This window comes from Colossoma macropomum, unplaced genomic scaffold (assembly GCF_904425465.1).
Source record: "Colossoma macropomum unplaced genomic scaffold, Colossoma_macropomum, whole genome shotgun sequence".
NCBI lineage: Eukaryota > Metazoa > Chordata > Actinopteri > Characiformes > Serrasalmidae > Colossoma > Colossoma macropomum.
In genome coordinates, this window is record NW_023494787.1 from 16743042 (window position 1) to 16758370 (window position 15329).

At 40.6% G+C, this 15329-nt stretch overlaps 1 protein-coding gene across 1 annotated transcript in view; it reads right to left on the minus strand.

Moving 5' to 3' along the window:
* The window catches only part of adgrb2 (adhesion G protein-coupled receptor B2), a 433057-nt gene extending 420273 nt beyond the window's left edge, over positions 1 to 12784 (minus strand). The window contains exon 1 of the mRNA XM_036566254.1: positions 12127 to 12784. The gene's annotated coding sequence lies outside the window, so the exon portion shown is untranslated. The remainder of the gene's footprint in view (positions 1 to 12126) is intronic.
* Positions 12785 to 15329: the final 2545 nt, after the last annotated feature.

A 15329-nucleotide genomic window follows, 5' to 3' on the forward strand; every position in this document is an offset into this window, starting at 1 on the left:
TTCCCTCAGCTTGATGTATCAGCCTCATTTTCTCTAGAAGATGATCCGATCATCAGCACTGGTGCAGTGAAGAAAATCAAAGAGTGTGTAAGGAGGACGGAAAAGGGACATTGATTTGGTTCTGCAATGTTGCAGTCTCTATCATAGGACTGTTAAGGTTGAAGGTTAACGTATTCGCATACCGTTTTCTAAATGAGCTAAATGGGTTACACTATTTAATGGACAGCCTACATATTTCTTTTAGTTTATCTTTTCTCACTTAGGTCCACTTATGAATTTGTGTGGTGTAATGCACCAAAATATGCTCAGAATTCATTTTTACATGACCATTTTCTATTTTCTTTTTTGCTTCTTTGCCTTTAAGACTGTAATATGACCTCTCTTCTGATTGGCTGCCATGTGTTTTGCCTCAGTCAAAAAGTAGTAAGTGCCTACATCTTTCTTACAGTTTATTTTGTTTGTGTGCTTTTATGCCCAATAACAGTCATAATTCGTTTGCACATGGCCACTTTCTAACCTCTTTATCCTATAGAATTAAACAGGATGTTTGTGTATTGACCCTTTAAAATTTAAATATGTAAATGATCTCCATTCTGATTTGCTGCCATGTATTGAGCCCCATTCAAAAAACAGTCCAGGCTGAAACACTTCTTATAACTTCAACATGAAGAGTGGGACTAAACTGCTGTAGCCTTGATATGCAGATATATGTAAATGAATTGGTTTTTGTGACATCACAAAACAAGACAATCAAACTGGCTTATTTTCTTACTTTCCATATACGGACTGCGTAGACTGGGGAGTGAATGGTATGTTTTGTATTTTATTTATAACTTTTTTATTTTATTTATATATTTGTAACTTTCCCATTATACAGGACCTTTAAGTGATAAATCACTGTGGGGAAAAAATCATAAATTGCTCAGATATTGCCACGCTATGCAAAAGCATTTCCCTTTAATTGACAATTTAGTCATGACACTAATTCAACTATCTTTATTCCTTCACTAGTACTTAAATATACATCCTCATTTTTGTGCTGTCTTGGGCTCTATGAGGGCAGGAATCCTGTAATAATCTGATTTTCTGCAATGGCTAATGAACACGCTGCCCCATTCCTGTTGATGTGGGCCTTTGAGCATTATGTACTGCAGCAAAGGAAAGAGCAGTGGGGATAATTTACTTAGCAGCTTCTCTACATGCAGCTCTATCCTACTTACTAAAGCTGCACAGAGGGCTACTGCTCATAGCCGTGCTGTAGAAGGTCTTGGTCACAGCAGGAGACCAGCTGACATGCATGCTTACACTCCCAATGACTATGATTACAAGGCCAGTACAATAATAATCATCCTTCTTATAGACTCCACAGTTAGACACGGTATCTAGCCTACTATTAGTTGGCCACATTAGATTGCTCAAGTCACCCCTTTAGAGGCACCTCAGTGGAATGCAGAGAAATCCAATGGGAAAACTAAAGGATACAGCATTGTAACCAATAAACTAAGCATCTGGGGTATCAGCAATCTGGTGTGATCCACATTATTTCTAAACACTGAACAAACTGCAATGCAGGTCCAACTTAAGGGTAAATTTGATGTTATTTCTACATTTCTTTTTTTTCATTCCTACATTTCTATAGTTCAGTGATTGAGATATAAACCCAGTCATTCAGAGTGCTTTAATATTCTATGATTCACTGTAAAGAAACTTTTCAACTCAGATTTCTTTACAGTGGTGGTGAATGGAACCAGAGTTCTCGATGTGTACAACACAAATATTGCTATTTTATTTGCTATCCAAAATAATCTATGAACCTCCAAGTATGTTCTGAGTTTTTACATGTAATGTTGATGATAATGGTAAAATATGACAATCTTGATACTATTTTGCCTTACATCATCGTGCATGTACCTCTCCGCAATTAATATATTTTTAAAAAGTATTTTTTTTTTCGGCCAAAACATCAGGCAATGTATTCCTAAACATTTAAACCTACAGCTTTCTGGGAGGTAGCTTTTAAGGACATTTGGATGTCTGAACGACACTGTTTACATCTTAATAAATGAACTGTGTAGACATTTTGAAATATTGGTGGAATTCTCCTTTAAGTGAGTCCTAAAACTGAATGCCGGCATGTTCCAGTGTGACCAGACTGCTACGGAGCTATGATCCAGAATCACCTCGTCCTCTCACTGACTAAATGGCTGCTCTGTGGACATTTAAAGCTCAAATCAAACATGCTGTGTAGACTAACTGACCTTTTAGACTGTGTGCATTTTGTCTATGTGCCATTCAGTGTTGAAAATCAGTTCTGCGCCTTTCAAACCCATTTTCACGTAAACGTGTTGAAGCCGTATGGATTACCATAGTAAAAATAAATGAAAAAAGACGCAATGAAATTTTCTGGTGATTGAGAACGAAATACTTTTAATAAGCACTGCATACTACCAATTTCACTTAAACAGCCCACAGGGGACTTAATGCCTCAATAAGGCCATGCACAAAGACCCCCCTATTTCTTACTTTCAGTGGCCTATGTGAACTCAATTTACAGTATATAGCATCCGACTTGTATTTAATTACATTAGGTGGGTGCTTTGAAAATGTAAACAGTTTATCAAAGTGCCGTTTACTATGTTGGCATGGGCCCAAGGGCATGTTCATGGGATTCAATCCAGCTGGATTTTATAAGCTACCACAAAGCTGTACAATCATATCCTGAAGAGACCAGACATCCGAATTCAAAACCCAATGACAATGGCATTTGTGGAGCAACTTTTAAGTTAATTAAAAAAAGCAACAGATGAAAGCTTCTTAGCAGTACATGGATGTGCCCTACCACTAGATTCAAAGCGGGCATGGCTAGGGTTTGCCAAAACCTCAATTAGTCACACTGACACTGGGAGGACAGAATGACAGGAACCCTCTAGCCACCCTTTACAATGCAATGAGCCTGCCAGTCAAGCAGCGCATGATCTGACGGCAAAATTAAGCTCTGTATTTTCCTCTTCTCGCATATACATTTTTCTTGATATTATTTTTTTTTTCCACTGAAGTCCCGAAGTCCGAAGGACTGAAGTCATGTTTACATGACCACTTTCTAACCCCTCTTTATATCCCTTAGAATCAAACAGGCTGTTTTTTGTTACTGTGCCTTTAAGAATCAAACGTAAATGACTTCAGTCCAGACTAAAATGCTCCTTATAACTTCAGCATGAATGGTGGAGCTAAACTGCTGTAGGCTAAAATGGATGGTTATATGTAAACATGTTGGGTTTTGTGAAACCACAAAAATAATGAATTCAAAGCAGGCTGTTCTGGCAGGTTATGTTCCATATAAAGTCATATACAAAAATGTGGGCATCCTTATTTAAATTATGCATTTATTTGAAATTCTAATCGAAAATAAGTTAACACATCCTCAACAGAGAACTACGGAACCCTCCTGGTAACATCCCATATACATAAAAATAATGTCGTATTAACGCATGGAAACAAGACAATTAAGTCACGACCACGTCTTAGTCAGTAACAAGATCTTGCCTTATTAAGCTGAGTTCAAGGCTTAATTATGTCTTTCTTAAGCCTTACTAAGTCGTGGCCATGCATTAGGATCTCGTTCCCATGCCTTACTAAGTCATGGCCACGACTTAATTATCTTGTTCCCATGTCTTATTAAGTTGTGGCCATGCGTTATTTTTATTTATATGGGATGTCACCAGCAGGGCTCCATAGAGAACACACTTTTGCACATTTTAATGCACATATACTGTTTTTTTTCCAATACATTAAACTCAGCAAATAAACAGAAACTGTGCACAAATCTTTGCAGAAAATGCTAGATTTACGTTTGTTTCCTGTAGTGGATTTGGAAACTTTAACAGTGTTTACATGCTACATCAACTCTATATTAAAAAAAGATTTCTTTATTTTGTTTTCTATGATAAGAGCCCTTTAAGGCGCTTGATGATTCACTTTGATCAGGAGCGCAAACACAACATTACTAAATATGGACACTGTAATTGTCTCATCCCACTGATAAAATTGCAAAAATTACATGTGCAAAGAGTAACGCGCTGCAGGTGCAAAAGTGTTTATTCAACTGATTTGACAAAGTGAGAGAGCTTTGGATTCCAAAAGCTGAAGATCCTTTTGGAAAAGGGCATGTGCTAAGCACATAGCGCAGTAATATGATGTGATTTAAATGGATTCTGCTTTCCTTCTGTCACGGCTAAGTGGGGTAGCGGTATGCACACAGTAGAAGACCCAGGAGCAATACAAACTGGATCTGAGGATTTCATTATCAGTCACTCCTTGAGGATGAGCTCGTCCCTGACAAATCTTTACGTATTAACCTCGGCAACAGTGTCTGGTGCGCGTGTATGTGTGTAGCCACTTGATAATCAAAGGTGCGTGTAATAAAACACAATGTCACGTACAGCCTAGCCTAATTACATGCCAGCGTTTATGTGCACACCTACAGCTTATGGACTTAAGTGCAGAATCAGGTTCACACTTTGACATGCTCATTAGGATAAGGTTGCATTTCACATGCTAATTCAGAGGAGTCAATAATAGTACTGTGAAAACGACAATGTTCCTGACATTAGGCGTCACATCTCAACTGCATGACTATGCCATTTGCATCATGGCCTCTGGCTCCAATTATTTGCTCTGTAATATAAACTGCGTCTGTTCCACATGATGTCACACAGCTGACATCTGGAGGTATAAGCCTTGATAATTCAAGTTGAATCACCACCTGATAGCTGCCAATGGTATTTTTAATGACATGTCAGTACAAAGAAGAAAAAAAAGGAACTGCTTCATCTATCAACTGCATAAAACAACTGTCAAACACTAGCAGCAGTTAAACAGCCTATAAAGACAAACAGCAAAGAATACAATAAAAGGAAATGAGTAGGTCTATGCATAATAGCATAATAAGCTGCTGCACAATCATAAACATAAGCTGTCCTTAAAAATGTATGGCTGAAATCATTTTTGCTTGTGTATATAGGTTTGAGTCCCAGCGCTCTCTTACGCCACCTTAACAAAGCATCACTAGCAGAACTGCCAGAGCTACAATATCGACAAAACAACAGGTGCTATAAAACATCAGATAAGGTGTTCTTCATCCTTATTGTCACTGCAGGAAACTGACCTGGCCGACCACTGCTTGAGGCTTAGTTTGACCTGACTCAGAACAGTCAATGAGCCACTTAAAAAGTGACCTATCACAACCAAATTCTTTAATTCCCAGTTAGAAACTATATAGAAAATTATATAATGTTATCATCCCTATATAAGTTATATAGGTATAATATAATGGCTATTTATGGGTTCTTATCCTTTATGCTGTCAGAGTGCTGACAAAATGATGGTCATATTCCTGCTTGACAGGCACAAGACTATTAATGCCTTGTCAGAAGCACCAGATTAGGGATTAGAGTTCAACTGTAGAACATGACAGTTATTTCCTGTCGGCCCACCTGTGCCTTTATTAAAGACATAACACCTTTACTTAAGAGTAATTACATATGACCATCTGGCCACTTTGAAAAGAATCTTCAGCCTGGTTTATACCTGGTATTAACATTTGCCTCAAGCGATTTGATCACAACTGGACAGTGAGACGTATAGCTGTTTACACATGGCGTTACTAAGTGTCTCGTATGCGCCTCCAGTGACCATTTGTGATTAGATTTTGTGACCTGAGGAAAGGTTGTACACATTTACATGTGTTAGTCTCAAGCTGCATTAGTTGTCAGACAAAACTGTCCCACGAGTCCTTATTTGTGTAAATGTGTCGGCGCAAATGTTTATCCAGATTGACTGCTAACGCAGCTAATACACAAACGACACAGGAGAAAAAATCCACATAGGTACTTTCTCATCAGTCGTAATGACGTAGTTGATTAAGACGGCCCTTTGTTGCTGTCAAGGAAGCAAACACATTAGTATTCATGCTATATATGTCATGTGGTCATGTGCATCCCTGAATACCTCCAAAAATGCTTTGAGTGATCAGATCACAACGTGTCTCTGAGATGCACTGGACCATGTTCATACAAGTTGACAGCATCAACAATGTTCTTGATGCTGTCTACTTATGATCGGATCACCCAAGACATGTTAATGCTAAGTGTGAACAAGGCCTTGAAGCAATTTAGAGGATCAGTTGATTTAATTTTTTGCCTTTTCTCCTTTTTTTTTACCTTTTTCCTAGGTTTTTATCCATTGTTGCTAGGATCTCAGCACTAAGTATAAGCCAGATCTCAAGAACTCCCATCCAGACCACATGTGCTCTGTTTTGTTATATATCTGCTCTTATATTCTATTTCTCCATCACTGTAATCAGCACTAAATAATCAGGTAGTCATATTCACAGTAAATTTGGCCTTTTCTGAGAAAATAGCTTGCCTAACCTAACAGCAAAGCAGTGTTTAAACAGATTTATTGATCCACCAGTTTATTGATCTGTTGGTTTATTGATGCTAGTCTGCTAGATACTAATGTAAATGTAAACACCAGGCAAACCTAAGTGTCACATTACATTAAAAAGTTTTATCTTTACAAAAGATTGATGTTTTCATTCCAGATATAAAGACAACCTAAGCTGGATATAGTATTCAGAGATCTTCTGCATATCTGATGTGCTCAGTATACATAAGTATCTTGTATCTAGTGCGTTGAAAACAACATAAAAGTGAATCAAGATCGGTGACAGGGCAGTGAGACTATAAAAGAAAGCTATGCTAGAGAATAACCAGTTTTAATATCACATTTTTTTTTAATTTAAGATCTTTTCAAAATTTTATTTTGTTAGTTTTGACGTTTTGTTTCCAATGTAACTGTAGAAAGGCTTCACTGTCAGTGCTGGCTTAATCTGGAACTATAACTGTAAATGATATTTTAGTGATTTTTTTGTCTACTATAACCATTGAACAAGAAGGTCATATTACTGTCCCATATTAACATTTTTCTGAATGTTGAGTGCATGGTTGAACATACAAATAATAATATGAAATACTGTCAGACAAACTTCTATTTCTCATCAGCCCGTGTCTGACTGCTTATAAAGGTCCTTACGATACAATCAGCATTCATTTTGGTTATGAAACAAATAACGTCTACCTACATTAAATTGACAGCTAGGAAAGACATAAATTCTCACATTTTCACTACATTATGACAAACTTTATCCAAAAGATTGAAGACACGTTCAATTTCACATACACAGTTTGTATAATCTCCTTAGAAAAGCAATGAATGGCACATTCTAAAGCAGCTGAACATGAGTCAAAGGTCACTATGCCCAAATCCAATGGTATAAATCCCCCAGGCACTGGGATGTGGAGCAATGGAACTGCATTCTCTAGAGGAGGAGCTCCATCCAACATCTTTGGGATGAGCTGGAGTGGAGTCTGTGATCCAGAACTAACCATTCAACATCAATAACTGACCTCGCTCTTGTGAACTGAATGCAATCAAACCCTCAGAGCAATGTTCCAGCATCTAGTGTAAGGCCTTTCAAGAAAAGTAGAGACTGTGACTGCAGCAAAAAGGGGACGAACTTGATCAACAGAGTGACGATGTAAGGATAAAGCATACAACATAATGGAAACAATACACTGGCTATTACTTCATTATGTACAAACTACCGTAATTCTTAAAGAGTACTATAAAATCAATAGTGATAGCCTATCACTGATTCAAACAGCATGAACATTAAAAGAAGTAAATTTTTAATGCTATACTGTGCCTGGCACTGCAGGCTGTGAAAGGTGGTGAATTATTTATTGTGCAAGGTAAGGAGGATACTCTGATAATTTGTGCTGCTTGGTAACTGAATTATAACTTAATGTTTAGCAGTTGAAGGCACATTAATAGAATACGTTACAAGCACCAAGAGTAGGAATAATCTCTACCAGCATATTTGATACTTTTGTCTTTTTCATTGAATATTTTTTAGCTATAAACTGGCCTTTTTAAGCCACTTGGCTGGCATCACTGCTGGGATACAGAATGTCTTATGGAAATAATTTAAACTAATACCACACTGTTGGAAATAAAGGTTCTGTGCAGGTTCAGTTTTCGTTCATCAAGATACAAACAATGTAAATAAACCCTCAAAGGTACAACAGTGGTTTTAAGGTCCAATTGTGCCCCTTAAATAAGTTTTTCCAGGTGAAAATTACATATTTGTACCTTTTTTATAACCTAATGCTTTAAAACAGAACAATGACATAAAAAGCCTGGAGACGAGACGGGGTGTGTGGAGTCAATACTTATAGTTAGAATTGTACCATAATCCACTGGAATATAATTTCAATGGATTATGGTACAATTATGTTCCCTGGCTAAAGGTACTGAGATGTACCCTTGAGGGACCACCCTAGTGTCAAGAGAGGTACTGCCCCAATCACAGTTTCATACCTTAATTTCTGAGAGTGTAGAAGTAAGATTTTTTTTTAAACTATTTTTAAAAGCTATGATCAGTATTTATTTGTGAGCATTTATGTTAATCTAGTGATTCTATCAGTTAGCTAGGTAACGTGAAACTCTGAACTGAATGGAAGTTTCAAATAAAGACCTGTAAAAGTGCCAGAGACAGTGACCACAAAGACCTAAAAGGTGTAAGTGGACAGATCTGATCAACAGGATGCAAATAAAAAACACAACTGCCAGAGAAAGGGCTGATGGTCAAAGATGGACTTACACAGGTGAAGAAAACTAGAGAGGGAGCTACAGAGGTAAAGTCCTTGACATTTACATTCCACTTTCCCTTTGCAGTCTAGTTATAGTCTATTCCATGAGGGGACTATATTATCAGTCAACATTAATAAATGACTTGAAACTGCAGGTGAATACTGAAATTCATGGATCTGCCGGCCAGCGGTGATCCCTTCCAAGCGCTCTTTTCATCTCCTTGACTGACTGGACCATTTGTAACTCTTGTGTAATACCAAACTTTCACCATTAGTGCCATCTACTGAAATAAATAAACAGTATAAATAGCAAGAGATGCACCAACCATATAAGCCCCCATGTTCAAATGGCGAATCAAGTCCCTCTGGTACCACATTATGGAGCTGTCAAGAAGTGAAATGCTCAGCTAAAAGTCAAACACAAGATGAGACATCATGTTCAGCCTTGAGAGCGCAGCGAGGGAAAAAAGCCATCAAGAATATGTCGCTTCAAAGTCTCAGGAGTTCTGCTGTACCACACAACAGAGGCTTAGGGACAAAGAATCAATACAATCTTCGAGTTTTTAACTTTCTCTCTTGGATGAACATAATGAAAAACATTACGTAAAAGCAAATATTGCTGCTGGGCCTCTTGCTGAAACCACTGTGTGCTAGTACACGTCCACAGTCATCAGAGGACAGGGAGAGGAGATGACAGCAGCAAATGGCTGGCTAAGGGACCCAGACGAAAAAAAAACAAAAAAAAACACAAAAACACTCTAGGGACAATCCCCTCACATCAGCACTATGACTTTATTCTCCCTTCTTTTATAGCACGACTCAAGCTGTTGCCATTATGATCTTTTCTATAGTGCTCTCCCCTCCAATGCAAAAGAATACATTTATCAGTGGGCAATCAAAGTCTCTTTTCAATTCATAGGCTTCTAGAGCCCATTCGCTTTGGAATGTGGGCAACATTTTAGGTCACTTTCAGCACTATTGGCTGGTTTCGAGGCCTGAGAACCACCAACATAAACTGATTACTGATTTTGACATCGGGACCCAGAGAAGATCCAAAGCTGCTCAAGGTAACAGCTGTAAAATTGCATAACAATATGAACAATTTATTGCTCTCGAACTATCCATTTCCAAGCCATTCCAAATACGTGATTTGCCTGAGTAGCCATTGTAGAAGTGAGGGCCCAGCAGAGTGATCAGAGATAAGGAGGCTTTCGCTGGAGGACTGACAGTAAAGCATGGTGAAGCAGTGATGAGGGGCTAAAGCACATTTGTCAGGGAGCGTTACTCACCAGGGCTTCCCTGCGCCAGCGCAATGTAAACTGACACTGCTTTCAGGAATTAAAATATCACGCTTTCTCTCTCTGCCTGAGCATGATGTTCTGTATTTACACCTGCCACACAAATTCGATGCAGTATGCTAGTTAAGAAAATCAGCATTCAGTTTCTGGGTTTTTTTTTGTTTGGAAAAACAATGGCATGGTCAGGGACGAGGCCCACTCAACCAGGGAAGGCCAAGCTGTTGCCTGGCTCGTGCTCCATATGCACTGCTACATGGCCCATTGCACGCGAGCGATGGCGAGGGGCATCGGTCGCTCTTACGGGCTTCTGCAGCAAGCGCACAGCCAGTGATAACACCTCCAGGTCTTTCAGAGGCAACAGATGCATTAGTGGGAGCTTTCCTCGGAGTGCGAGCGCCGTGCATTTTCGATGGAGCCACACGGCATCTAGCCCATATTTCTGCTCATGTTAACTCGGTGCTGCACATATGCCAGTCATACCAGGGCAGACTGTACCGCAAAGGCAGATGCAGATGAATCAGCTCCATCTCGCACTGCACCTCAAGCATGTTGACCCTGGATGCCTCTGGATGGGGGTTTAACCGCCTCTTTCACCACCAGCTCTACCTCCATGCATGTTTTAACCTAACGGGAGTTGAAGGGGTGGGGTGGGGGGCTCCATCACTCAGAGGAGAGAGGCAAAGTGCGTTACGCCCAAACGGAAGCAAAGCTCGTCCATATCGCACTGTGCTTCACCAACAGGCTTCGAAATCTGGACGAAAGAGCATGAATTGAATACGGTAAAGTTACCGTAGCCCCCACACGTACAAATCCATTTCATTTTCCAGCTGAGGCTCAACAGATGGGCGACAGATCATGAACAGCGCTTGAAAAATACCCCCAAAATCATATTTCTATGATTCTATGTATACTTATACTGGCTATAAGTGAGCCATTATACGTATACATTATACAGCGAGCGACAACATCGAGTGCTAAGCTGCTGTATCGCCTATAGCACATTAGTTAATGTACCTGACAAGGCAGCACAAGTAGTACCCAACACTGTTCGACGTGTTAGCCGTAAAACACTTTATTTCACGTAAAATAACAGGCGAAGATAAAGAAAAAAGGCGAAAATCCTGAGAATTCTCGTGTCGTGTCAGCCAAAAAGCGCCGACGCTGATGTTACAAAAACAGCCACCTCTGATTTTTATTCATTTTAGCCTTGTTTTAGTCAACATCAACGTGTTTAGCCCTGATTTACAAGGCTACTCTTTAGCTTCGACCTCCTTGACAGGGTTTGGCTGTGAGAGCCGTTTTTCAACCCCACACGCAGACACTGCGCAAAGTTAACACCAGACAAGACACGAATGAAGTAAACCTTGACGAGAGGCGTTCTATTCCCACCCGTTTTCCCACAAGACCCGCCTCCCGTGCAGCGACTGGCTAGCAGCATCGCGCCTCCTGCGCTACGATTGGCTAGTAGTTCTCATTCACGGGTTGGCGGATGAACTATCAGCCAATCCTAGAGCGTGAGGCGGGGCTTTCCGGAATATAGGTGGGAAAAAAACAGCGCGTCAGAGAAGCACATCAACTGAGGAGAATTCCGAGGACGGACAGCTACACGGCGTTGAGGGTAGACATAGCCCCTAGATTTAGTTCGGGATTGGACATTAGTTTCAGCTTTCTGAGGAGAACTAACGTTAAATACATTGTTAGATTGATTTTGCAGCAGGTGAACGTGTTTTAAATGGCCGTGGCACTTTGGTTCCAGTTGACGACACACCTTGAGCTTTCAGTGAAACATGTGAAGCAAAATGCCATGAAAGATGGCGATGGTATCAGCTAAAGCTCGCCAGCGAAACTTCAGTTAAACTGAACTGAGAGAAGTCAGAAAAAAACGAAGCCGAAGTCGGCTTCTTAGTCTTATTCGCCGGCTTCCGTTCCACCTTAAATGGTGCAGCAGTTACATTCTGGCGCCAGAATAAACTGCCGCACGATTTAAGGTGGAACGGGGAAATTCGAAGAAGAAGCCGGCGAATAGGAAAGCCAACTTCATCCTCGTGGGAAACGGTCGGATTGATGGCATTTAAACATGAAAGAAGGTGAAAAGGAGATAAAAATGAGCGAATTACCTGCTCTCTGTCAGCAGTAGTTATTCGATATTCCCGGATTCGTTTCGCAGATACAAATGAAGTTTGCCCTCCATGACACGGCTCAGTTTAGCGGCTTGGCTATTTTTCTCTCAGCAGCAGCAGCAGCGTAGTAGCGCGGAATCTTCTCACCATCAATCCTCCCAACATCGAGGCAGCAGTCAGATAAAATAAAGACAGAACACACTGGAGGAGAACGGACGACATGAAAAAAGCGCAGCCTGGAAAAATCAGACAGACCGAACCGGTAACGCAACGGATGGAAAAAGAAATTAAAAAACAAAACCCACACAATCCGGAATGAAAAAAAGGTGCGAAAGCGGTGCAGGTCCACTTCAGTCCCCGAGCTGCGTATCCATCCCGGTGCCCGTTACTCCAGAGCAGTTGCGGAGTGAGCAAATGCGTTCAGCAGCGGCGGCGGTGCTCGCGTCCTCTTATTCCCCAATTTGCTGCAGTTTTATTCCCAGGACATCGGCGCGCGCGCTGGCATGCAAACGACCAACCATATGTGTGTGTGTGTGTGCGTGCGCGTGTGTGCGTGCGTGTGTGAGCACATCCAGCCCTCTGGCCTCTCTCTCTCTCTTTCTCGGCGGCTCGCCTTGGATTTGGTGCGCGTGTTCTGCAGGTTCCCCGGGATCCGAGCTCCTGTCTGCAGGGCTGCTCACTGCACGCGCGCGAGCATCTGGATCCCCCTGCGCGCGCTGAGGAACGGAGACGGAGACGGAGACGAAGGTGGGGGGGAGGGAGGAAGGGGGGGGGGCGGCATGGGGGGGCTGTGCTGACGTCAACCAGCGGAGGTCTTCAAAAATAGAGCCAAAAAACTGAAGAGATTTTAGTTCAGCGGACGCATCTTTTTCTGTTAAACAAACGGAAGGATGTAGCCCACAGTACAGTTCGGAGTTGTTGGCTAAGCAGTTATTTTAGCCTAGCATACTCATTTCCAGGCTATGTAATGTTTACACTAAAAACGGCTTTATCAGTTCAAAACTTAAATGAACGGCCGGCCACTTCTGCAGAGCAACCGTCAGAGTTTAAACAAATGACGTCACGTTTCTTTCCGCGCCCAAAAATACTTGTGACCAATCAAATGATTTCACAGAGGTCGAGAAATTCACAAAACTAGTAGAAGGTAGAAGGTGATTGAGGGGCGTTTTGGCCCAAAACTATATAAGTTGGCTTGAAAAAGCTGCTTACTGTTCTTCGTTTTCTTCTTTTTATTATTCTACAGTCAAAAAATTGTGTCGCTACAGCTACAAAACTTGATTATAGGGTCATACGAACAGGATCATAGAGCCTCTACCTGAATAGGTTCCTTGTGTTTCTGAAATCTAAAACTGGTCATTCCACTCATATATAATGCTTAGATCTCAGCTACAGCCTAGCAACACCTTAGCAATCACCTGGGTTACCATAGCAATGGCCTAGCAACACTTTAGCAACCACCTGTGATACCATAGCAATTTTTTAGCAACACCTTAACAACTAGCATTGAAACCATAGAAATGACCTAGCAACACATTAACAACCACCTGGGAAATCATAGCAACACCTAAGCAACCACCTGGGATACCAAAGCAGTGGCCTACCAACACCTCAGCAACCACCTGGAATACTATAGCAATGGCCTAGCAACACGTTAACAATCACCTGGAAAATCATAGCAACACCTTAGCAACCACCTGGGATACCAAAGCAATGGCCTAGCAACACGTTAGCAACGGCCTAACAAGAAGGTGGAATACATTTACAGCATTTAGCAGACGCTCTTATCCAGAGCGACTTACAAAAAGTGCTCTGTCTATCTAGAGAAAGTATCTTTGCTAGTTACCAACAGGTTAGAGTGAAAGCCAGTCCTGAGCTCAGCTACTGCTAGAAACAAAAAGTCCCTGTTGATACCCAGAGAAAAAGAAACACAGCGCGATACAATACAATACATTTCAATAAGTGCAGTACAATACGTTACAATACCATATGGAATACCATAGCAACCACATAGCCACGCTGTAGCGACTACCTGGAATCAGAATCAGAATTACTGTATAAACCCAGTGAAGTAATCCAAAACAACCCACTGTCCTGCTTTACCCTATGAAGTGTTATTACTGTAAAATTTGTCTACGAGCGTTCCCTTTATGTCATTTCTGTTGTTTGAGTAATCCATTCTCTTCAGTGTATTGATGATTTGACAATGAATTTGGCTCAAATAACATATTTGGCTTCACTGCAGTATCGTTAGCTATCTGACTTCCTTCTGCATTCTCCAGCTGACAAATAAATAAATAATAATAAAACAAGTTTCCCCACCTTTAAGATGCATCATCAGAAGGAATTTTTCCAACTCTGTAAAATCGAGTAAACATATAAACATGTAAACATGCCAGTTTTCTTCTTTAAACTTCTGAACTCCAGTTCAGTCAGGCACAGCCAAAACATGCTGCTGTGTCAGTTAGGAAACTGTTATTTTAGAATTTTGTAGTACATTTATTGCATTGCTGCTTTGCTGTAAATGCACTGGACAGCTTTTAATAACTAATTACTTGCATATAGGTGCTGGTTGGTTCTCTTTCACCTGCTTTCAGTCAAAATCAAATCGATTTGTTAAATCAGATGTTCAGTTCATTGAAACTAGTGATGAGCAGCTTAGTTCAGTGAAATGAATGTTCGATTCATCAGTGTATTTTCATTTCAGAGTCTGATGAGGGTCCAATAATTAGTTAAGTCAACTTTATTTTCATATCCTCCACAATGATATACAATGATTTTTAGTTTAGAGAGTGACCTTGACGTCTGTTAATCACTGATGGACTCATCTCTGTAAGCACAGGCATGGCACACAGAATGCAAACACATAACAGAAAGAGAAAGCCAGCTGCAGCCTAAATGTAATGTAATGTAGTGTATGTAGAAAATGTGAGTGAAATGTAAGTGGATGCTGTCAAAAACATGGGACTTGTGAATAAGTAGACTCATTTATTGAAATGTAGCAGTTCAAAAGAACAGTTTGTTTGGCTGTAGGCTGTGGCTGCAAGTTTTCATTCCAGTTAAGCAGATGCACACCTGATTCTACTTGTTTAATCAGTTATCAGTTGATCTCAGTCTTGAAGCAACTGATTAGTTGTATGTGATGTGCTGCTACTTTGTTGGAATGAAAACCTGCAGTCACACCGTCCCATTGCAGGTAAGAC